Raw genomic sequence first — 25,877 nt, 5'->3', positions numbered from 1 at the left:
CATGGTCAGCGTTAGGGTACCCCCAGGAGTGAGGTATATCAGAACACTAGCAGGTGGAAGGAATAAAGAAGCCACAATGCCCAGGGTGGTCTGAGAGGAGGTGCCACCTGGGGCCCACTGGCCTTCCTGGTGACAGTAGTTATCTGTTCCCTCCAAGTAGGAGAAGCCTGGTTAAGGAGAAACAGTCCAAGGGTTCCGCTGGGAGAAGTCTTGTCTGCTGATGGAATGGGCCTATCTGCAAACATCACTTCCCTAACCTCCACCCCCACAGTTTGGCCTGAAATGAAACCTGAAATCCCCCTGTTAGGGTTTTGTGAACATGCTCCGAGCCTCTCCTCTGGGAGTGTGCTAACCACTGGTCCAGAGGCTGAGCTCAGTGACCCAGTGCCCACACTCCACCTCCCCAGTCTTTCCAGGGAATGGCAGAGGCAGGAGGAGGGAAGCAGGGGCGGCAGGGGGTGGGTGGCGGCAGACGGGAAAGGAACCACTAGGTAATTTTAGGAGTTGGAGCAGGCATCAGGTGGGAGGGATCCCTGGGGGAAAACTCAGGGACAAAGGAAATCTAAAGTGGGCTGGACCCAGGCTTGCCTTTATCAGGGAAGGGAAAGTAGGTTCTGTCCTTTTCCCCTTTCCTTCTATTCCTGCTATACAAAGTATTTCACTCTCAGCTTCCAGTTTGTCTGGTTCAGTACTACTGTGATACTGTGGGAGAGGGGGCCCAGAAACCTGATTACCTGTGTGTGTGTGTGTGTGTAAATGGTATGATTTTTATTCATGTGAATTAGCCTGCTAATAATTTCCAAATCTTTATGGTGATTGATATTATTTTGGTGTGTCTTTTTTTTTTTAAAGATTTTATTTATTTATTCATGAGATACACATAGAGAGAGTCAGAGACATAGGCAGATGGAGAAGCAGGCTCCCTGTGGGGAGCCTGACCTGGGATCACGACCTGTGTGTCTTTAAAATCCATAGGGATACACCATCTTGGGTCCCACTTAGCACACAGGAGTGGTGAATTCAGTTCACACATGTGGAATGCCCACGGCAGGCCAAGCACAGTGCCCAGCCCAGGGACATCTGTTGTGGAACAGACCAGATGCATGAATGGCACCTTGGAGGTAATCAAGACCTAACGCCAGGAACCAGCACCTTGACCTTGAACCAGATTCTGTGCCCACTTCTCCTTCTGCCCTTAGGCCTCCGTGTATTTTACATGACCAGAGCTCCGCCCAGATTACCCAACAGCACCACTGTATGGCCCTGGGAGGCCATGGTGCACAGATGTAGGGAGTCAGGGGACCTGGCCCTGAGTCTTCTTATTGTGATTTGTCTAAGCCGCTTTTTCCCTGGGTCCTTCTGTCTCTAAAAACCAGCATGAGTTAAATAAACAAATGAATAGGCCCGAGTCCATTTGCCCTGCCTGCCTCTCTGTGCAGTTTTGAAGTTCAGATGCAATCATATCTTCAAAAGCCCCTGTGAGCGGGGAGCTACTTTGCAAACCCAAAGGGAAAATAAGAGTGGTATTGGAATGATCAACCTAATAAGCTTCTCATCTCTATGAAAGACACCCTGGATCCCTTCCTTGGCATGAAAGCCTATGTTTCCTCCACCACAACCCGACTGCATGTGGCACAAAGTTATTGTATCTGAGAATAGATGCGGTGTGGAATAGAGAAGCGGTTCCTCCTGCTTTACCGACAGGCACCCTCCCCTCATGTGCGCCCCGACCTCTGCCCATGAGAATTTTTAGCAGAACATTAGATTAGGTATGCCAAACATGTTCTAGCCTTGATTATGAAGATTATACACATACAAACCCCCAAAGATAAATGTTATTTAATTGGATAAACAACCTTTGTGTAGTTTTTCCTCTCTGTTTTATTTCAAGGTACTGCTGACATGGTTAACGGGGCAATTTTTGAGATGATTTTTGAGTCTGCCTCGGTGTGAAAGGCTTCATCCTGGCGCGTCCTAGTAGTCACCTGGACGGGCTGTGGAATGGGTAAATGAAAGAATGAGTTAATACATGCATATTCAGGGATGACCATGAAAAGGCAAGCCCCCAGGATGATGTTGATTGCAAGGTAGGGTTAGAGAGCCTGGTAGAGGTATAGTCTGATGCTTCCACCAGGGCCATCTTCCCACCCTGCCCCCTTGAGTGAGTCCTCTTCATGACTTTCCAGGAGCAAGTCCCTCTCCTCTCCTGAGTGCACCCTACCACGATGGAACAAGCCTGATCCATCCTCTATTCTCACCATGGGGCAGGTGGACTAGGCCCCTCCATAAAGTGCTCTGTCTTTTTAACAGAGGGAAGCCTGAGGCTCACCAACATGCGTAGTGGAAGTGATGAGCTCTCTCCAGGCCCGCTGATGTTTTGCTTTCAGCGTACACTCAAACACCCAGTACTGAACACAGCTTCCTCTTTGCCCCAGAAGATCTCGTGTGCAGGAGATGGCGAGCCACTTCTCTCACACGGGCCCTCCGCCCAGGGGGAGACACATGCTTCTCCGCCCAGGGGGCTTGGTGCTGGCTAGGCAGGGTCAGCCAGCCACAGAGTCTGTCCCGGAGAAGCCTCAGTCCAGCCAGACACATGGAGATACAGACCGAAAGCCTCTGTGGAAGGGGCTCCGTGGGTTGCGGAATGGTTCCCGCAAAGACCAAGGCTCCACTGGCATCTGCAGCAGGTTAACCATACCTCTGCCAGCTTGCTTCTCTCTAAACAAAGATAATAAGCCAGATGCTCTTCATCTGGCTCGGGGTGGGGCGTGGGGTGGGGGGAAATTTTCTAATTGACACAGCACACCCAGGACTGCACCTCAGCAAACGGTAGTTGGCAACTTTCTTCATCTCACTATGCCAGTCATTTTGTGTCAACCCCGCGACTGCAGCTGGGTCCTGAGCTCATGCTACCTGACCAGCTACATCCATCCACCACTCATAAGCCATTCAGGGGATTCTCACCTGGTGCCAACTCTGCACCAAAAGCTGCTCTGGGAGGGGACTCAGGGATGCCCTGCCCTCTTGCCCCAAGAGCCTGAAGGAGCCAGTCTAGACACGTGGGACCTGGGAACCACACAAGGGAGGCCTGAAGCCCAGATGCCTACAGGTTGCCTGGTGACAAGGTCCATCCTCCCAAGGAGAAGTAGAAGGAGGTGCTCTCGACCCACAGAGTGACATTTGAACTTCCATTACATGTGGGGTGGTAGCGGCTAGAGAGAGAACAGCTCTCACCATCTCCACCAACTCCTGAGTCACAGTGGTCAGCAGGGGCCAGACTCTGGCCACCTCCCCAAAAGGCACATAATAAGGTTGGGGAAACCGCATCCCAAGAATCGAGGTGAATCTGGGTCTGAGGACAAGAATACGCTCTTCACTTATCCCTGGCAAAAAAGCAAATCCAGATGCTTGGTACAATCATGATGCTGTGCCTCTAAATGAATTCGAATGAAAAACGGCAAGGGATTCCAAGTTACTTCTTGGAAGTAAATTGTGGGCAAATACCATTTGCTAAAGCCTGGAAAGCAAGTTTCCTTTGGTTTGTGTTTTCAAATGCTTTGACAATGTGGTTTGTTTCTCTCCAAGAAAAAAAAGAAAGAAAGAAAAAAAAAAAGTAAATAAAGGCTGACAACTGAGTGAGATCACAGCCAAGTATTCTAAGAGCCCACAGTCACCTAGGGCAAGGCGGTTGGCGAGCGAGGACAGAAATCCAATAGGGACATGAGGTCCATCCCGAAGGCATCAACTCCAATGCTCGTTCGGATGAAGAAAATCTACATTTCAGAATGGGACGGATGTTGCCATCTTTCTGAGAGGAAATGTAAATGAGGATGTTTTTAAGGATTATTTCCACCAAACGGAAATGTTGGTGCTTGCTCACTCACTCGCCAAGTGAGGATCGCTGCTGTTGTTCTCGACGAGGAGCGTTAGGGCTCATCCCCTAGCAACGGGCAGCAGCAGAGAGAAGGTTCTGTGAGGGGTGTCGCCTCCCAGACGCCGTGGGGACTGTGTCAACAGCAAAGGCCGCCACGGAGGGAGAAACTACGGAGGCAGAGCGCGCATTGCCTCACTGGCTCCTTGTCCCTGCCCGTGGCCGTGGGCAGGTGGGCAGGAGGTCCCGGCAAGCTGGGAAGTCCCTCTGATTTGCTGAAATGGAAGACTTCACATTTTAGCTTGCAGGCTAGCCTGGCCATTCTGGAGCAGTTCCATCAGAAGTGCTGGGGCCCTGCATCGTGACTCTTTTTCTCTACTTGTCCTTCTCCAAACCAGCCCCTAAAGCCGTCCCTGGGACCTCTGTGTGCTGGCTCCGAACCTCAGCCTGGTGCTCCAAGAAGCTGATAGAACGGGCCCTTTCAGAATCTAGAAGTGGAGCTCCCTGGCGCCCAAGGGAGAAAGAAACTTCTCCTCCTCGGAGAGCAGCTTTCCTGTTCTTCGTGCCCTCGTTTTTGTGACTTCTCAGATGAATGCCATGGCACAGGCAAGAAGAGAGCTCCCAATAAACGAAATCCAGGGGCTCTGGGTTTATAGAATAAATCGAGGTTGCCTTCTCCCACGAAGAAGACAGTTGCAGAGCAGGGGACAGGTTACAATCATTACCGTCCCCGGCCTGTTCCCCGGGGCCCCTGTGCTGCTTCCTTTTCTAGCTGCTCTGTCAGAGCCCGGGTGGGGATTTCCTCTGGCCTGGCTCTCCTGGGGTTGAACGGCAACCTATGTGGGCAGATTTTAATGCTCCATTTTTTTTTTTGTCATCTTGTTTAATTTTTCTGTCATCACAATAAGTTTGCTGCTTCATTTTTTTTTTTTTTTTTTAACAAAATGATTCACAATGAAAGAGTTGGGTTTGGGGAGAAACCCTTTTCTTTAAAACAAACTATAGAAAGTAACTTGATGAATAGTGCAGTTTTAGAAAACATTTGTTTCTGTAACCCTTTGAAAACAACGTTGCCAGCTGCACTATCCCAAGATACCCCTTGAGGTCCACAGGGTGTGAATGAAGGTGGAAGCGCGGTAGGGAACAGAGTTTCCCATTTGAATATACATTTTTGTCACATCATACCAACAACCATTTCCCTTTCTGAGAGATCTGCACAGTCCCCTGCATGAGGTTCTGTGGTTCAGGGGTGGTGTTGGCTACAGTGTGGTGATTTCACTTGGGGCTGCTACAGCCTGTCTTCGGCTTCGTTTGTCTTAGGGCTTAATTTCCACTCCCAAAAGATGAGGCAAAATGGAAAGTGACATTCGGAAAGGAGTGGACGAGTGTCTGATACAGTCGCCAAACCTCGTTCTTGTGATAGTGAAGTGGTGGTGATTCACTTACCTACCTCTCGGTAAAATGTAAAGCACCACTTCTTGGTTGCTAAACCAACAGACCAAACCTACTGACCCCTGGCCCTGGCTGAAGGTACCCGAGGGCGGGTGTTTATCCAAGATCTTGCTCGGCTCCTTTGATATGACTTCTATCGAGGCAGCTAGAATCGTGGTAAAGCGTTCGGTGTCGCTCTGGGTTTTCCTCACCGTTGACAATTTTAAGTGTGAAGGGAAGGAAAGCCCGTCTTATCAGAATGTTCTTTCCAAGACAAGTCTCCGTGAAGAAGTGGGCTAAAGGACTCGGACCCTTCTCTATTTCAGGAAACACTGTGCTTATCAATAACTCTCCCTGGGTGCTCTGTTCACTGTGGTTTGTTCGCCTCTGTCACCATCCTTGTGACGAGGTGTGAAAGTGGGCTTATATTCCACTTGTCACCCGAGGCTCCACTTTCTGTTTAGTAGATCTTAGGTAAGGAAGTGAGAGGACATGAGGAGGATTTGTGTGCAGTAAATAAGCATTAAGTCTTTTCAGATTTCTGGGCTGGAATTTAGCAAAACAAGGTCTGCTCACAAAAGCGGTGACTTCTAAACCAAGTATAGACTAGAGATAAATCTGACAACCCCTGACATCTTTAAATGTCAAATCCACCACACATCACAGATGACATCGTACCTAATGATCGAACTCCCTTTAAAATATATTCATGTAAATACATTTTTGTGAAACCACAAGCTGTTTCTCTCAGTTTTGTTTTCAGCTGGCTTTGATAAAAAGATTGGTTGGCATCCTACAGCTAATTAAACAGCTTTTAAGCCAACATCAATGAAAAGTTTTAGACTCAGAAACATACTCTGCTCTTCATAGTCCAAGGGTATCCACAATGCTTTTTACTTGTGCTAACAGACCCTGTCAGAGGAGAATTCTTTAGCTGTAGCCTGAGTTGAGGACCAAAATTATCCTGTTCTCGATGGTCTGTTCTGCCTTTTTGTTCACTCTCTGTGCCAGCAACACGGTGCACTAGATTCACACCAGCAAGACATGCAATTCCTGTTTCTGTGTTCACTTAGAGACAATGGTGTTTAATATATTTTAGATTTCTTACTCGTGTAACACATTTCAGTTTGTGACTCAAAGCTATTTGTGTTTGCTTTGTGAAAAATAGAAAATAAAATGTGAGAGACACTTATTTCTAGGTCAAGAGTTCTGAGTTACCAGGCTTCTCTCATCCTTGTCTGTGTAGCTTTTTCTTCTTCTTCTTCTTCTTCTTTCCCCCAGTTGCAGTTATTTCTAGATTCTGGAAAACTATTACTTACTTAAAAAAAAAAAAATTAAAAGCCTGGTGTTCTAATTTTACAGCTGAACCTTCCCTAACCCTCAAAGCCAGTTTGCTTTACCAAAGTGTCATCATTTCATACATGATAGATGGCTTCAAATAAAAGGTCTATCTAGTAAATGGGGGTGGGGGGGTAATGATTTCACTTCCACTTGGGAATACCTCTGGAGATCATAAGGGTGTTTTAAAATCTTGCTGTTAACAAATGCATTTTGTGAAAAGGAAAAAAAAAAAAGGAAGAACAGGTTAGCTGATTGCCTGTGCAGTAATTAGGCTGCAAACTATTTTTAATATGGAAGAGTTCACATTTTGATTTATCCACTTGCAAAAGCAAAGTGGGGGATTTCTTTCTTTAATGCTGTGATTGTTTCTCCAATGAAAGCTTCTATACGGTGCCCCTCCGCTCTTAAGAAATTCCCGGGTTGCAGAGAGAGTCGAGGGCGAACCTGAATCTGTTCCGTGAGCACGGCCTTTTTAGTTGTGGTAAAAACAGAGTCAAAATGACAGCCGTCATGAAGAAAGTGCTTCAGGACCATGTCATGTTTCACTCTTTCCAGATGACTAAAATCGCCATCATTTCCCAGGTCTGACATCGGGGGCAGGGGCTGCGTGTGGTTTAAAGAGAGTGGGCAAGTATTAGCTAAGGTCAGGCTTTTCCTGCCTGTGAGCATTCGATGATGCTGGCTGAGGGTAAGGGCAGAGATTCTAGGGTAAATTCCTCAGACAGAAAAATCTCTGAAGGTCACAAATTCAGGTGCTTACCCCAGCCTTCTCATTCCCTGTCCCAATTAAATTGTCGTGTTCCCTCAAGGGATCTTGGTTTGTTTGTTCTTAAATGCTCTCGTCTTGCTTCAGCCAGGCTATTTGCTTTAAAGCACCAAGCGCTGAAAGACTTGGAACAGAAAAACATAAAGTGTCAAGTCTGAATCACATGTTTTAGGTCTGGAGTGAAGCGACGTAACCCATGACCTTGCCAGAAGATATTATTACCCTGATCCTGTCCTGGGTTCAAGCTCCCCAAAAGCAATGCCTGCCTCTCACCAAGAAGCTTGTAAAGTGTCCACAAATGTGTCCAGTGATTTAAAATTCCTCATGCTAAACTTTTGTCAGCCAGGATATAGTCTCAGTGTCCTTCTGAGTTTTGTGATTTCTTCTTTTTAGTTCTTTTTACTGTTTATTTGTTGGTCGATGATTTAGGAAGAAATCCACTTTCAGAAGAAATAATGACTTGCTTTCTGCTGTGGGTGTTTCCTTTCTTTACTACTTAAAGAATTTTCAAGTTTGAAGAGATTGTGAGAATACAAATGGGTGCAAAGAAGGTGGAGAAAAGGAGTGAACTAACTTTTCAGTTGTTTGAAATGAGGGGGATCCGGGGCTCAATCTACTGGTGTTTTTCCAATGGTGTCTCAATTTAATTAGCCAAAGCACTGAGTAGCATTTCTTTCTAATATAGATGTTACAAACAGCTTAGCTTTTTCTAAATATAAATAGCCAGGACTAATGCTCTCAGGATTGCCTGAAAAAATTTAGAAATGTCTGCAGGCTGTTGTGAACAGTTCTGTCTCTTTATGGAGAGTTGTTTGGGCTTTTTAGAAACTCATTAATTTGATTGTAAGCGTCTGAGTGTTATCAGGAAAAGAAGCTTTAGAAAATGGTTTCAGAATGTGTCATTTTCTCCTTGGTTTAATCTGAGATGGTGTGTGGGCATGCTGGTATTTTAAAAGGCTAAAAATGGTGTACATATTGCTGTGCCTTCAAATACGAGGTAGGATTGCAAACAGAAGTTTTCTTCAGTCTTCTCTCTGACATTCTGCTTTTCTTCCAAGTAGTGATTCTCGAATTTTTAGCAAGGATTCTTTCATTCTTTTTTCATTTTCAATTTGTTGTTGTAAATCAGCAAAAACAAAATTTAAAAAGCCAAGTCAGTTTTCTATTATTTTGATCTCAATATTTAATGTTTCATAAAATTAAAACCCTATGTTTTCATTTTAACTAGTTTCATTATTTTTTTTATGAAATGATTTGTGGTATAAGACTGCCATTTGGTTTCAATATTAATATATAAGATGAACTACGTGGGCGTCATTTATTTTCAGTAGTAAATAACTGCTTAACCGATTATTTTACCTTAGCAAAATTCAATCGATTCCTTTAGGATTTTGCTCTGCATATTCAGACAATATTTGATGTGTGTGTGTGTAAAATAAAAATGACATGTTGCCTCATTAAAAGCAAGTTTATGGTGTAATGCTGATCAGAATTAGGGAATGTCATGTAGTTGGTTTCAAAATCCAATCAGTGGGTTAATCATTAATTATTCTTTTTTTCCAGGAAAGTCTGATTTGGTTGTTTCAAATTTGGATTTACTAGAATTCTTTTTTTTTTTTTTAATCTTTTATGTGTGTGTCATTTTAACCTTAAAAGGGGTTAATTTAGCAAGAATAGATACCTTTTCTGTTTGTATTGTGGCTTGTTCAATTTCTCATAAACTGTATTTGGTAGCTCAAATGTTGAAAGCAGTTTGGGAACAAAATGTCTGCTTAAACCATGACAAAATTGGCCACAATTTGCCGATTGGGCTGATAACAAAAGCCAGCAACACAAAATAGGTAGAAAAACAGTTTGTTCGGTGATGTGAGACCACTGAAGGTCTTTTTGCATGTTATTTTTTTTTTTCATTCTGATGTTTATGTTGTGCTGGAAGTATGTGAAGAGAAGTTTTTGCTCACCCATAGATTTTGATTTAACCATTTCATCTAGTGAATTTCTTTTAAAACCCCAGAAAACAAAGCTTGCTCACCTGGCATCTGAGACACACATCTGAATTGAAATCTAGCTTTTGCCCCTAGACCCCATGTCTCATCCAGGCTCCACCTGGTCATAAATGTCTCAAAGCTGAGAATTTGATCTTTGAAGGCAGCACTTAAATGGCATTGTTTCAGGCCTGCAACATTAAATGGTGTGGCTCTTACTCCTTTTTTTTTTTTTTTTTGCAAGAGTCAAACAAAAATCACTGTTTGTAATTTAAAAAAAGCTCTCTACCCGAGCATGCAGTTGAGAAAAATTTCAGCCATCAGTTGGACACACAGACTCTCAAATTATCTTCTCAGACTGTACAGAAATGTTAATGTTTGACACGAGACAATACATTTTTTCAAGTGATAAAAGGAGACAGCAGTACAGTCTCTGATCTCCGTTGTTTTGACTTCTGCCTCGATTGTGTGTGTGTGTGGTGGGGGGGTGGTCTTATTTTTTTGTCTTAAAAATCAGATACTCCTGGGCAATAATTAGGATGAGGTTTATGTTTCTACTTATCTAATCTTTGTTTTCACAAATAAATACAAATAACTCAAACTGAAACTTGATGGCTTTGGTGATAATAAAATAGCAGCCACGGGGAAATTTTCTTCATTTTAATGTTCTTTCACAACCCACATTCAGTTTCGGTAGGAAAATTATTAACCTTTCAACAGCCTGCTAAGACATGGGTTCCTAATACACTCTTGAGGATGATTTGCAGGTTTTGGTTCTATTTTGAGATTTTGTTGTACAGTTTTTTCTTTTTCTTTCTTTCTGTCTTTCTTTTTCTTTTCTTTCTTTCTTCTTCTTCTTTTTTTTTTTTTAAGACCAAGGGCTTTCTTTGACAGCGATAGCAATGACTTGAAATCCTCTTGATTGATATCTTTTCAACGCGTGCATATTTTACAGTGTTTGTATTTATTTTTGATCACGGGGAGGGAGGGCTCCTATTTCCTGTTCTCCTACTGTCTGGTGCTGTGAAAGAGGAAATGTTCTTTAGTGTCTCTGGTTTTCCTCCTTCTAATCCTTGAGTGGATACTGTGAGTCCCATACCCCTCTTTTTAAAAATCCACTTGGGCTACGTTTCGGCGAGGGCCGGTGACTCTGGGTTAAGCATCTGGCCTGCCTCCTGCTGCCTGACTTGGAGTGGCCTCGAGTCAGTGTCCATGGAACCAAAGCAGGTCAGGCCAGTTCGGGCTTGCGGTCCAGAAGGGCTGCAGGTAGGGCCCGGCGTGGGGGCGCCTCTCTAGCTGGCTGCTGCCAGGCTTGCACCTTGGGAGGGGGCGTGCGGGGAGTTGCTCGTGACCTGGCAACTCCTGTGTCTTCACCTGAAACACACAGGAGGGCAGAGCGTGGGACAGGAGAGGCAGCCGGTGCGTGGGACAATCTCGAATGGCAGTTTCCATTTTAGGTGTCTCCTCCAAGTCTGGCTGGCGTGGCCACACCTGCAGAGAGGGCCCTGAATGGGACGTGGTCCCACCGCATGCCCTGCCCTGCGTCTGGCGAGGCTGTGCCTCGGCGTGACTCATAGTCCCTTTCTTTACTCTGCCGCCTCCAGCCTTGTAAGTCCTCACCTCCCCCTCCTCGGGGTCCCCCCTGCCCTTTCCCACCGCCCCTACTATGGGGACAGTGGAAACTGAGGAATGTCGTGGTATCTGTGTGCACCTCCATCTCTGCCACTTTCAGTGTCGTAGCCTGGGTTTGTCTTCCTCCTCCTCCTCCTCTTTCTTCTTCTTTTCTTACTTCCTGTATGAGGTTAGTTTTTTTTAAAATAATAAACCTTTTTAATGTTTTTTTTGGGGGAAGGGTAGCTGGTTGTATGTTGCCGCCTACCTGTCCGCCCGTGGGCCTGGTGCAGGTGCCCACCACCAGCGTGTTGTCGGCGTGAGCAGAGCTCGGAAGCACAGTGGGCTTTGCCCCCACTTCTCCTTCCAGGGTGGTGGTGAGGAGGGTCAAGCTGGTGAAAACAGCTCCTACTCTTTTATTGGGGAGAAATATCCCCAGATGTCAGGGCAGGTCAGGGAGCGGGCAGGTTGGCTGGAAGAGAAAAGGATGAGCCGGGGCAGTGACTCAAGCCGATTTAGTATCCCACAGTGCTCAGCCCATGCTGTGCAGATGAGCAGCATCCAGAAAAAGAGATTAAGAGACCCATCATGTCAACATTTCTCCCCAAGTCACCCCGAGAACTTGTTGAAAGTCTCAGATGGCCTCTGCTGGCTCTTTCCTGCCACTGTGGGGACCTCAGGAGAGAACCATCTGGTGAGGGACTTGCAAACAGTTAACTAAACAGAGAACATCAGTATGTGGTCAACCTGTGGTGACCCACAGTCACCAGGGACCAAGCCCATGGCCCCATGTCCGAGAGCTTCACTGGGTCTTCTGAACTTCAGTCACCACTGGTGATTCTTGGGTGTGCACCTGACCCACCCGGGGGCTTATGAAAACAGACATTCCTGGGCGCCACGGCCAGCATTTCCAGTCTAGAAGATCTGAGAAAGGGCCTGGGAATTTGTATTTCTGACACATTCTCATGTGGTGTGATGCTGCTGGCTCAGAGGCCAGTGTTGAGAAGCCCTGGTGAGGGCCATAGGCCATGGGTGATTACAATACCTAAAGGGCCGCATCTGATGGAACGTGCTGGTTGCATCCATCTTCCCTCTAGTACCTGGTCCCTTCATGTGCCCTGCACAGCTGAGCCATAGCGGGAAATCCAGCCCTTCAGAACTTTGCATCCCTCGGTAACTAGACAACTTTACCTGTAATTTGGAGTTTTCACAGTGCTAACCGGACTATAGGTCTGCTAAAAGTGTTTTGAGGTTTAATTCTTTGAAAAGTGGGTTTTATGTTAAGGCTAGAGAAAGTGGCCAGGGTGAGGGGGCGATGGCCTGACTGCCACAGGCAATAATCCAGTGAGGGCCATCCTTGGGTTGCCCGCTCTGGTCTCTCTTCCCACCTTTGGTATGAGTTGGGGGGAGATGTTTAATAGGCACCTCTCTGTACCAGAGGGTGGACAAACTCCCAGGATCCACAGAGGGACAAGGTATGTGAATCACCTGTGAGCTCCTGTTCCTCTCAGAAGAGGGCCAGAACATCTTGATCAGGATGCTAGGTGGGAATCCGGGTGCCACTCTTTACTAACTAGTTGTGGTGCCCTCCCTGGCCTTCCAGGTGGGAGGGATGAGCCTCATGGCACCAACCTGAGAGGCCGATGTCATGCCAAAGGGAGAGAGCACTTCTGGGATGGTGTCTGGCATATGGAATGTGCTCGATAAGTGATGGCCAAGAGAATCTGGGTGTGTTCTGGGGCCGCCCTGGGATAGGCTCATGCTCTGCTGACAGGGGTTTTGAGGGACACGGAGTGTTTCTGAACCACATGTAGGTCTGTAATGATGTGTGGAACACTTTGCGAAAACTGCTGCTCAAGGGAGATCCCCTCAGGAAAGGCTCTAAGTCTGCTCAGAGTTACGTGGCTTTAGCTTGAGAAATGGGAGCCCCCCTCAGAAACAAGGGAAGGGGGGCCCCTCAAGAGTAGATTTCTCTCTCCCCTGCCCTGATGCGTCTGGCAGCATAGAACCCTAATAATTTACACAAGGGACCCATATCACTTATCTCTGAAATTAGTCTGTGATAAGCAACGAACGCTTCCTGGCCGTGCCCTCTCAGTTTTAACTTCTTGAAAAATAAAAACAGTGGGCTTCTGAGAGCTGGACACCTTGGTGCTGTTGAATACATCCTATCCCCCTGGGCAGCTGTTTCGAAATCTTAAAAAGTTGGCTCCCAACACTGTCAGAATCCACCGTGAGTCAGCATGAACAGGATGTGAGTGCCTGGCTTGTCATTTTCCCAAGCGTTGAAAAGACTTCAGTGTAGAATAATGCGTTTTACACATTGGTGACTGGGGGCACTGGTCTGGCCTTTCAGCAGTGAGGGATTGGCAGTGCCGTGGATGTTACAGCCAGTTGAAGTCTATGGCTTTGCTTCCCCAGCCCTGTGCCCTCATACTTACTGCCTGAGAAAGAGGCCTGGGTGAAGCCATCCAGGGAACCATCCAGTCTGGGAGTGGGTGTCTGAGCTACTGTTTTGTCACTCCTTCTCAGTTTCCCATGTCTAGAGCTGTTCCTCTGCCATTAGGAGCAGAAAGGGCAAGGTTGGGGAGCTAGCTCAGGGAACATCCAGAAAATCAAGTCCCTGATGAGGGTTTGTATTTGCAGTGTGATGTGTCTGACCCTGAGGCCATCCTTTGGATCTGAGGGAGAGGGAAGTTGTGTACACAATGGGGAGAACTAATTGGGGCCCCTTGCATATTAGAGATGGTCAGGAATAGTGTAATTCAGCCAAACGGGGAGTAAGAGCAAAGGGGTAACATGTGACCTGAAGCTCCTCTGGGACTGTCCAACACCGGGCTGACAGTTTCCACCCACTCCCAGTGGATGCCAGCAAACGGGAAGCCAAATGTATGATTGGCTCTGAATGAGGGACAAATCTTTTAAAGTTCCTGAATGGGTTATCTTCAGTTTTTTCAGTGATAGCTAGACAGCCAGGCCAAAATGGAGTCATTATGGATTTTACTTATCCATGCAAAAGCTCCTAAATGAGCTAGCTCAGGTCTTATAGGGGAAGCTGGAATTGGGAATCTAAGTAGGAGGGACCCCAGGTCTCAGTCCCAGTGGTGTCAGCTTCCAGTGTGACCTTAGGAAGATTGCTGAATTCCTCCATGTGGGTGCTTGTACAATGAAGGTTGACCAGATGATCCTTAAGGTCCGGCCATGTCTCACTCTTTGTGATATAGGTCAAGACCTGCGTGGTTGAGTGTTTGTTGCTAACATCTGCCTGGCTGTTGTACTTTTTTTTTTTTAATCCCTCAAAAGTGGGGAATCACTGGAAGAGAGTGCAAGTTCCTTAGCCACCTCTCTATTTCAATGGTGAAACTAAAGGAACCAGGTTTTCCCTTGTACCCACGCCCATCACTGATGCATTTCTTCGTTCCTGTTTCTCTTTGCCCACCCAGAGAGGCACCACATAAGACATCTTGTGTCCAGTTTCCAGACTTTAAGTCACGTTAGAAAATGCTAGCTCATAGGACACAAATCAGGAAGCTGGTTTTCCCAGCAGACTCATCTGGGCAGCATTCTTCTTAGAATGTTAGATAACCACAGAGCCAAATTTATCACCTCTCAGAAAGCCCGACTGCCACGGGCAAATAGGGCTTCTGAGGAAAAAACTAAGGCTGCAGGGGTTGATGGGAATCAGCTAACTCACTTGAACAGAAGGTTTAGGGGAAAGATATAAGGAAAAACAATACAGAGTCTCAAGAAATAAATACAGACTATCACAACTGCCATGTGAAATGTCGGGACAGCAGGAACAATGAGTGGGTAAGAGAAGCTTTGACCTCTGCCACTCAGCAGAACCCCGCTGGCAAAGGCTGCTAGTGTGAAAAGGGTTCTGCTCCAGATATGTTTGGGAAGCACACAATAAATGAATTTCAACAGCTTTCTTTATTTCCTAAATTCTCAGGGTCGTTTGTATGTGCATTGTGAATGAGTCTCTAGGGGGAGGATGGGGTTGTTCCAAAATCATGTGCCCCTTCCTCCCTTTTTACAGAGAATTTTGTGCCATTAACAAAAGTCAGGAAATGGGGAGGGGCAGGGGGCTGCTGGTTTTCCTGGTGAACTCAGGGTTGCATCTTGGGCAGGTCTCATGTGGAGGGGACAGCAGTACCCACGGGGGCTTTGAGTAGACAGGCAGAGCCTGTTCCTTCTCTAACCAATGATAAATACTACCTGGTCAGAGAAGATGGCTGGAAAGTGTAGGCAGGTGTGAGGTTTGACCTCCCTCCCATGGCATTTCTGTCTCCTGCCTTGTCTTCCACCCCCACATGTCTGAGCCACAAATGTAAGCACAAAGCTGGCTTGTAGGGCCACCATCTTTGGGGGAGGTGACACTGTCTGTATTTCTGAATTGACCCGGACCTCTGCCTGTCTTTGGAATCATCCTTTCACTTGTTTGGGAACTGAGAATAAGCTTCCACAAACAATGTGCTGCTTGGGAGCCACATCGTACTGGTCTCAAGTAGCAAAGTTGTTTTTATTAGAACCATAGTCCTTAGAGCTGTCTGAGCCATGTCAAGGTTTTTGTTTGGCCAGCCACCCTCCCCACTCCTTTATCTGATCACGAGCTGCCCTTCTCTTTTCTTCCCTCCACCTCACTAAGGCTTCTTGGTGGAAGCCCATCTGTTCACGATGCTTCCATGTACCTGGGAGGCTCATGCTCCTGAGATGGGGAAATAATAGGGGAGTGGAAGTTCAACCACCATCCTCCTGGTCCATCCTCATTGGGCTACAATTCTACAATTCTCTCTCACATCCCTTTGGACCATTGGAGACTGATGCTCGTGCATCACCTGGGCAAACATCGGAGTTGTCCTGAAAGTCCTGTGTGACCCTTTAGGGAGACCAACAGAAACATGTAGGGGAAAAGCCTCAGTGTGTTCCAGCAGTAGACCTGACCCGGACGGTCAGAACTAACTTCAATTTTCAGTAAACAGGTAGTGGGCTTCTGGGAACATCTGCCTTTTCAGTCTCTTGTGAATTATTTTTAAACGAATGCCCTGCCCCCCTCCCCATTGCCACCCGCAATTTTCGTTGATTATCACTATTTGAATAGATGCTGATAAATTTGATTCCCCAGCTTACTGTGGCATTTATGATCTGTCTTTCCCTTTTCGGTTTCCATGTACTGGAGTGACTGTCTCTCAATGCGGTTGGCAGTGACCTGTGTTTTTCATGCATGTTTTTGTTTCAGAATAACTGGGAGATGAAACAGGAAGCTGTATGACACAGTTGATCGAAAATGACACAGACACAGAAAAATCAGGACTCGGCCCCCTCCAGTGCCTCTACCTGCTGCCCACAGCTGGAGTGCAGGTGAAGGGTTTCCCCTGGGGCCTGATCCTAACTGCTGTGGACTCCAAGGGCCTCCACATTCACGATGATGTGTTTGTGATGTCGTGGTCACAGTCTCGTCTAGCCAGTTTCCTATTGATCTGACCAGTCCCTGTGTGTCTTAATCCCTTTTCCTTCATTAAAAGCAAAACTCAAGAAAAATGAATTGTTTGCTTATTAGCTATACTCAAGCATTAGCTGGAAGAAAACAAATAGCATTTGAGATTAATTTCTATAGCACCACGGGTAAACCCTGCTGTAACCACCCAGATCACGATGACATCTTTAGAAGAGCGTTCAACTTGAATCTCTTATTACTCAGCCTTGTTTGCCCTGCCTTTTTCTTCCACAGCTCTAGAAGACCTCTCTAGAGTCAGTATTGGCCCGTGTGACATTTGAGGAAAACCCTGGAAGACATTTGGAACTCTCTTTTCACTCATATTCTGATCATGGTCTGCAAATGGTGACCCCAAAACCATCACCAACCTTGAGCTTTCTGCTAGAGGCCTCTGTCTTCTCAGCTGCCTCCTCTGCCCCCTCCCATCAGTCACCCATTCATTTCTTCATTCCACAAGGTTTCTTTGGGGCATACTGTGTGCCATGTTCTAGAGATAATTTGGATAGGACCAACTCTACCCTGGTCTTCCCAGTGCCTCTAGCCTAATGCTGGGGCTTTGCTCACAAGGTGTAGGGTGGCATCATGCAGTCATCATGGATGTACAGCCTACTCATTTCATGTACATGCCCTGGTTTCTTCAATTCACCCTTCAAATCTGAGCCTCTGGGATGGCAACCAAACATTCTATAGAATGGGTGTAAATGTCAAAGCATTCCTTCAGTGGAGTACTACCCTCGTCCCCAACCCTTAATGGAACAACTCAGTCCTCCTGGGGACCTGGTCAGAGAGGCCGTTGGTAGCTGCCTTCATCGCTTTTGTCAGCCTTCACTTTTAAGCTTAGCAGATGTCCACGAATGATTTAAAGTGATGGTGTTTCATGCTTCTCAGAATTAATTTCTCAGTCAACCACGATGATAATCTCAACCCTCTCTAGGGTTGATCTCTAGAGCATGGTACAGTGTGTCCTGCAATGCCTCCTCCTCGGGGAGGCTCTCTCTGACCACCTGTCCTGAGACAACCCCTTACCCCCGCTATTTCTATTTCATGACCCTATTTTATTTTCCTCATGGAACTTGCCAATAGCAACAATATCCTGTTTGTTCATTTATTAATTAGCTGTGTTCCTCTCACTTGCCTTCCAAATTTTAGCTCTATGGAGGAAAATTCTAGTCGATCTTATTTCCCAGTCCATCCCAGCACCTAACACTCTACTCAATAGTTATGTATTGACTGGATCCATTGCCTTATCACTTCTCATAGTGACACTGTGATGTTGAATAGTCTGGTATCCAAACCAATGTTTGGTGGATGAGGAAATTGTGAGTCCATTTACCTCTGATGGTGTGAGGAGGTAAATGGAGTAGTTAAGGTGAGGACGCAGGCTCTCTGTCAATATACTACCCAGCAGGAAAGGTTGATCATAAACTGTCTGTTGTCTAAATAATCAGATTCTCACCTGAAACCAAGCTTTGACTTGCTAATCAATGTCCTTAAATTAAATTACATTTGCATATGGTCCTGGAAGATTAAAGGCAACCAAGTAGCAGAGAAATGTGTCCTCAATGATCTGGAGTATGAGACCCTCATCCTCGCTCTGCCAACTCTTGCTTGGGTGAATCACCTAACTTCTCTGGATGCTGCTTTCCTCTGCAGAACACCAAGAAGACTGGATGATCCCAAAGATCTCACCCTGCCCTGAGGTTCTTTTCCCTCCTCTCAGCTGGATCTGTTTCTCAGAGTTCTAGAAGAGGAGGAGGTAGTACAGAAATGTGTCATGGGGAAGCAGAGACAAAGCCCCTGAGAGTACATGGAGCATAGGCCCAGTTGTGGGTTTGTGGATGTGCCTCATGGGTTGCTCACACAGACTTAAGTCAGCCCCTTAAGACACATCCCCCTATCCCAGAACCAGGGGATCTTGTTTGGAAGAAGATCTCCTCTCACCTGTGCTTTTGAGCAGAACTAAATTATACCCTCTGCCCATTTATCAGAAATTAACCCACTAAGGGTATTTATGACCTGGAAAAGGTGGAAGTCACAGGCTCAGGGAGAAGCAGAAATTACTCATGTGGTATTTTCAGGATAATTAGTTCACAAGGATAACAAGAGGAACAAACAAGAATGGAACACACAGTTCTCGGCGGCTGGGGCAATGGTTCTGAATTCTGGCCAGACGTTAGAATTACCCAGGAATTTTAATAAATCCAATGCCCAGGCTCCCCTAGGACCAATCACAACAGAATTTGGGATGCAAGGGCAGACATTAGTATTTTTTTGAGACTCCCCAGGTAATTCTATCATGTAGCCAAGATTAAGAACTGTTGGTCTGGGGTTGTATTGTCCAATATGGTAGCCACTAGCTACACATGTCTCATGAAAACTTAAAACATGGCTGTGTGACTGAGGAACTACATTTTTAATTCCTTTTTACTGTAGTTAAGTTAAATATAGTATCCACACGTGGCTATGGTTGGCATATTGGGCAGCGCAGATATAAAACACATGTGTCATCACAGCTCTGTCTAGGTGAACTCTGGTGCCTGTAACTGCCAAGTGAAATCACACTGAATGCAAGAGAAGTGTAAGGTGGTTATCTCAGTAAGTTAATTTGGCCAGGGCCTGCTCTCCTGTGTTTGGCCTGCAGTGTATTTTTCATTTACCTTTTGAGCCAGGGATATGCAGTAGCAAGAGTGACATGCTTTCCAAGGATTGCATGGTAGGATCTGAAAGAACTTAAAATACCTACAAAAGTCCAGCACTCTAACCCAAGTCACTTGGCATTCACTCTGGCTGTTTACTCGATTTGCATCTTTGCATCCCTAGCCCTGGAAAGGGAGCTGTCTGAATGATGATTTAATTACCAGAGTTTAGGACAGTGGGAAGCACTGTCCAGGAAGAACTTTTGGAAAAGCAGATGGCCAAAGGAGGAGTTTGGAATTTTGTGAGTTCACGATTTGAAATGGGCTCATTGGGGCCACTCCGCAAGCTCAGCCAATCTGGGGTTACAGCTGGAGAAACAGAAGCCAAAGCTGAATCATTTTCTGCTTATCACTCACAGGCTGTCAGAGGTTTTTTTTTTTTTTTTTTTTTTCTTTTTTTGGAGGGAAAGCACCTTACAACAAATAATAATACTATTTTGAATTTCAGAGCTTTCCCTTTTTCAAAGCACTTTACCACCTCTGACTTATTTTGTCCTCACAACAAGGCCATATCAGAAGTAGGGAAAGGATTTTTAGTGCCTGTCTAACACCCCAAGAAAGAGTTCAGTATTATGGAAAGAATTAAAAAGTAAAGGTGAAGACTCTCAAATGTTCTACTTTGTCATCTCTGGTCACATTCAAGTATGTAGCAGCATAGCTAGAATCGAATTTTGGACTCTTCCAGTGAACTGTGTTTTTTCAGAAAAACCTGGGCTTCACCGTTGCTCCTGTCTCGTTTCATTCCTGCCTTCTCACTCTTGTGAGTTGATGGTGTGAGTTCATTTTGTCCTGAGAGGTTTGTGTGATTTGCACATGTGACCAACGTGCCATCAGTGTCTCCCTCCAAGTTAGTTTTATTTTATTTATTTTTTTTTAATTTTTTTTTTCATTTATTTATGATAGTCACACAGAGAGAGAGAGAGAGAGGCAGAGACACAGGCAGAGGGAGAAGCAGGCTCCATGCACCGGGAGCCTGATGTGGGACTCGATCCCGGATCTCCAGGATCGCGCCCTGGGCCAAAGGCAGGCGCTAAACCGCTGCGCCACCCAGGGATCCCTCCAAGTCAGTTTTAAAATGGAATGTGGGACAGGACCCCGTTGGCCTCCATGGAAGCAATATCCCTGCTTCCCTCTAAAGGATGTGACTGGAACTGAAGAAGCCCTGTCACCTTGGAGCCTTCAACCTTCTCTGTGTAGAGCTGCAGAAAATCATTTCAAACCTCATCTGCCAGTGGGGAGAAAACACTGGCTAGTCTGAGCTGTTGAGATCAAGTGGATGGCTTGGCCAGCCTGGTCATCTCTGGCAGTGGGCATGGGAGTAGGCGTAGCAGGACCAACAGCATGCCATGGCCTGCCCTCTTTGGGAATGTCACCCCCACCACTGTGAATTCGCCCGGTTATACCATCAACTGGCCCAGCTTGTGTATCTTATGTACATAGGATACAATGAGAGGTTTTCAGATGCTTTACTGAAAGCAAGACACACTTTCTGGGGCATTCCCCTAATCGACTGTTCTGGTGAAGCTCGTCAAAACAGGAAATGAGGTTAGCATGGAATGACTTTCTCTTAGAGAACTCGTGTTGCCTCTTAGAGACCACCACTTTCTTCCCAAATGCTTAAGAGCCTTGTCAAATGCCTCTTCTGGGTTTGTTGGGAAATTAGAGTGAGTCTGCTCTTCTGTAGTTTTTAGAACCCATTCCTCTGGAAAATGGTGATGTTATTTCCCGGCCTTCCAGATCCTCTCCCTTTCACGCCAGTACCTCTAAGATGTTTGCAAGTGGCTCTGAAATTAAGGGTGCACAGACTTCAAGCCCGGCCAAAACCTGGCCCCGTCCACGTGCCCAGGCTGAGGTGATCACACATGGATGTGAAGTAGCTACCTTCTCATGCTTCTTGGCCCACATGGTTCCTTTCCATCAGGTGTGCCAGTAAGAGACACGCATCCAGGGGACATAAAAACTGAGTGAAAGCAATCCACTTTCCTGCCCTGCTCCACGTGTGGGCACCTGGCTCAGGAAGGCACTATAATTAAAACAGCTGGGCCTGGCTTCCTTCACGTGAATCCCCACATTGGGTTCTTTGATTCAGTTTTCAACAGCAGTGAGGGTTTCATAGTCTGGGCAAGCTGCAACATGCTTGTCTCTCTGCTGAGGCTTTCTGACAAATGGTTCAACTCGAGATTTCTGGATCTAAATGTCTTCTTGTCAGTACTGAGATACTTTTGAGTCACTTTTGCTTTTATCCAGCAGAAGAGAGTCAACCTGGGGAATGTCTAGCTTTGACTCATGGGTGTCCAGGGAGGACCGATGTCCCCAAATAATGAGTTTTGGGTCACCCCTTAAAGATCTGCCTATGCCTTATGCTCTCACTTCTGTAATCATGGCTCTGTCTCCCTTTTTACATAACTTAGCAGGACCTCAAAAGCCATTCTGAGTCCTCATGACTGGAAGGCGACTCCTTCAGCCTAGTATCCCTGCCTCACTTTCCCCAAATCTACAGGTACTGCATTTCCAGTGATATAAGTATATGGGTTAATAAATGTGTCTTTAGAATAATTCCAGCTACCATCTGAGGATTTCATTTGCTTAGGACACAACTTTTGATGGTTCACATATTACAGTTGACTCTTGAACCAAATGGGGGTTAGGGGCCCCAACTCCCCCCCACACACACACACAATCGAAAATCTGGGTCTAGCTTTGCCACTCCCCGAACTTTACTAATAGACTGCTATTGACCAGAAGTGTTTCCGATAACATGACAGTGGATTCACACATCCTTTATATATTACATGTATTATACACTGTGTTCTTCCTATAAAGTAAACTAGAGAAAAAAATCTTATTGGGATAATTATAAAGAAGGGAAAACACATTGCAGTAGTGTACCACAGAAAGTCCACGTATAAGTGGACCTGCTCCATTCAAACCCATGGGGTCAGCTATATTTCCAGTCCCAGTAACAGGCTCCAGAGATGGGATGATTGTTCTTTGGTTTTGGTTAAGAAAACTGAGTTTCCTGGGAAACAAACAAGGGATGGTGGAAAGGGAGGTGGGCGGGGGGAGGAGGTGACTGGGTGACAGGCACTGAGGGGGGCACTTGATGGGATGAGCACTGGGTGTTATGCTATATGTTGGCAAATTGAACCCCAATAAAAAACAAAAGAAAAGAAAACTGAGTTTCCATTTGCTCCAAATCATAAAATTAGTGCATCCTGGATTTAAATCCAGAGTGGTCTGGTCCCCCCCCACTCTCCTACCATGCTGCTTCTCCATATTTTATAAATATGTAAAAGCTAAGCCATTTTCCCTTAAAAAGGAGTGTGACCTGTAAGGGACAATTGGAAGAAAGCACCAGAGCATAACTGAAAACAGAGGGCGACTGGAAGTCAAGTGATCCACGCCTAGTCCCAGGGTCCCCTTTATGGCTACAGCACAACTGCGGGCAGATGTGGTCACCTGAGCCCCTACCTCTCTGTAAACACTGGTCCTGTTGGCATTGGCCTGTGCCACAATCATGTGAGGGTCCTTGCAAGAGGCGCCGGGATGTGGGCAGACTTTGTTTCTGAAAACTGTCTACTACGCAAAGTGCGGTTGGAGGGTCAAAAAGGTAGAGCCCCCCGCCCCCGGCCCCCCTGGCACCAGAATCTGCATTTGACAAGATCCCAGAAGACTGGTGAGCACAGCTGCTAGCTTTGCTCTCTGGGCCCCTTGAGGTCAGAGCTCTGTGGTAACACCTTTTACCTCCAAAGCCCAACATATGCCTGCCTTACGTAGGTGGTGAGTAAATGTTGGTGAAGTGAATTTGGTCTTTGCTCTTCTGAGAAGCTAGTTGGGGGATCCGGAAGGAATCAGTCAGAGGTGCCCAAGGGTCCCAGCTAACAGGGAGGCTGTTTGAGAGTCAGTGGGATGGAGAAGGAGATGAAAAGAGATACAGCAGTAGCAGGAGTGGTTGCTGCCATTTGAAGAAGAAGAGCAAAAAGGAGGGAAATGTATCATCCCAAACTACTGGTATTCCACCGGCAGCCCTTTAACAATCCTTATTCCATTATTTTTATTTTTGGAACCTCTAGAGGCAGCAGAACACAGCTCTGTTAGGTTACCTTGTATCTGCATTTTTATTTCCTCAAGAAGTTACTTCACAAACAGTAACTCCTCCACATACCTGTCATCTATCTCTTTGAGAAGTACAGGTGTTTGGCAGTTCATCTATGGTTCTGGCAGGCTGCCCTAGAATTATCAGAGTCAATAACGGGGGTGTGAGAATGAGTGTGTGCACACGCACGTGTGTGTGTAATAAGGGGGTGTGTGGTATGGTCGTGTGAGTATTGTGTGGGGGTGCATGTGTGCATGTGGGGGATGTATATATGTGGTATGTGTATCTATGGTGTGTGTGTATGTGTGCTTATGTGTCTGTAGGGCGTGGATGTGAGCATGGCCATCTCTTGTACGTGTGTCTGCCATGTGGGTGTGTGCATGTGAGTGTGGTGTGGGTTGTTGAGTATGTGTCTTGCTGTGTATGGTGCATATGGTAAGTACACGTGTGGTGTGTATGTGACTGGTTGTAGGTATAGCACATGCGTGGTCTGGGTGTAGGTTGTCTATACTCGTGTTTGTGTGTGTTCACTGTGTGCATGTGTGGTATGTGTGTGTCATGTGTGACTGGCTGTGGGTGTCTGTAGTACATGAGCACCTGCATATCTGCAGGGGTGTGTGTGGTGGGTATCTGTGCAGTGTGCACGTGAGGAGTGGGTTGTGGGGGGGGGAGTCTATGATGTGTGTGTACACCTGTGGAGCACATGTGTATACCTGTGGGTGTCCCTGGTGTGTGCAGATAGGTATGTGAGTGTCTGGGATGTGTGCAGGTTGTGGGTAGGTGTGTTTGTGTGTGCAGTGGGTGTGAGGTGTGTGCTTCTTGAGCATGTGAGGAACAGCAAATATGTGTGCCCCCAGCAGTGATTGGCAGGGTCTCTTCAGACCCACATAGAGCTTCATGACACTAGTAGAAGGGGAGGCCTGTGCCCCCCGCAAGGGGACCCCATTCCCACAGGGGGTGGGTGGAACGGGGATACCATCTGGGCCTGGTGAGTGCCGGCTCTGAACCACTCATGCCTGGAGCCCCTGAGGACAGGACTAAGCTGGGCAGTTCATACCCAGCTAGTTACTGGGGTGGGGCAGGACCCCAGAAAGGATGGGCCCGGGGCAGAATCATGTGAACAGAAGCCCCTTCCTTCTGCCCTGCTTGCTGACATAGGGGCAGTTGAGGAGTGCTTTGGGCTCCACGTTTCACCTCTGGGGTCCGTGCTGGTGGACAGATGAGCTGCTTCCAACGCAGTGTCTCCTACTGGCACCTATAGCAATACCTTGTCTTGCCCAGATGGCCAAGGCCAATGATGCTGGGGTCCTTGTCTCAGTGACAGCCAGAGCTCTACAGGTATCTGCTGGGTGGCAGAATGCTGACAACAGGTGAGGGTGGCTCACTGGTCCCCAGAGCATGGGTACCTGGCCTGCTGCTCACGTGGCCTCCGCTCCAGCCCTCATGTGTCATTCCTCGGGGAGGGCGCTGTTCGTGTTAGGTAAAGACCATCTGCCTTTCTTTGACCTGTCTCTTCTTGAGACAAGAGTGACCCAGGAGAAAATATTTCTAAAGACATGGTCAGTGCTGGGGCCCTTCCTTTAGGGTCAGAGCAATGGAGCCTCCAGAAATAAAAGAACCCAGTCAGATGTGCCCCAATTCTGGCCTGCATGGTCTCCAGCAAGCTCTTGGGTCCCTGAACTTCAGTTTCCAAATTTACCAAATGGATGCAAGAGGATATTTGCAATACTGTATGAAAGCACAAAGGACAGATTCAGTAATGGTGACTATTATCCTTATCCTCCTTATCTTAACCCGTAAAAGTTGAGGATAGAAAACAAATAAATGTATCAAGGAAATAATAGAAACATGCCATCAGTAAAAACATTCTGGTGGTGTCCTAAAGACCCAAGCTATAATGCGTAAAACATCAAAAGAAAGGAAAGCTCTAAAAAGCAGGGGTAGCCAAGACAGCAGTCTCAGAAAAAGAAAACAGTCTTCAAGAGAAAGAGCCTGAGAAGCGTAGGGCCAGCCTTCCAGAGCTTCCTGTGCTCTCCAAAGCGTGACAGGGCTCGATCCTGAATCTGCAGAGCCAGACACGGTATAGAAACACTGATTTGCTTTAATGTAAATATTTTGATGTCTTTCTTTGCCTGAACTTTTAACCTTGCTGGTAAATAGGGTATGTACAGTAAATGATTGTTTTTCTGAGAACTGACTGTTGAGGAAATAGGGGGGAAAAAGGATTTTTATTAGCTAATTGTCAGTCATGTGCATGATTGAAAACCTCATTATTCTGCTTCTCAAGATCTGCTTCAGGAGATATTTGGCCACTCAAAATTGCTTTACTTTATTTGACAAAAAAGAAAAATTTAAAATGTGTAAATATGCCAATTCAAAAATAGCAAAACATACAAAGACAATGGAGGGAGGGAAGTCATTCTGTGGAAGGTTTCTGAGACAAGAAGAATAATCCAACCAAAGTCCAAGTTGTTTCTAATTAGAAACTTTCCATCCTTCATTTCCCTGTGGACTCTGGTCCTCTTCTCCATTTCCATCTGGTTGTAACCTCCAAGGTCTTGGAATGGAAGTCAACGGACATCT

At 46.3% G+C, this 25,877-nt stretch overlaps 1 pseudogene; it reads left to right on the top strand.

Moving 5' to 3' along the window:
* The window catches only part of LOC112664415 (NADH dehydrogenase [ubiquinone] 1 alpha subcomplex subunit 1-like), a 273,634-nt pseudogene that overhangs the window by 145,505 nt on the left and 102,252 nt on the right, over positions 1-25,877 (top strand).

This window comes from Canis lupus, chromosome 17, assembly GCF_003254725.2.
Source record: "Canis lupus dingo isolate Sandy chromosome 17, ASM325472v2, whole genome shotgun sequence".
Lineage (NCBI taxonomy): Eukaryota > Metazoa > Chordata > Mammalia > Carnivora > Canidae > Canis > Canis lupus.
Note: the sequence above shows the minus strand (reverse complement) of the source record. Positions and strands in the feature narration are given on the sequence as shown.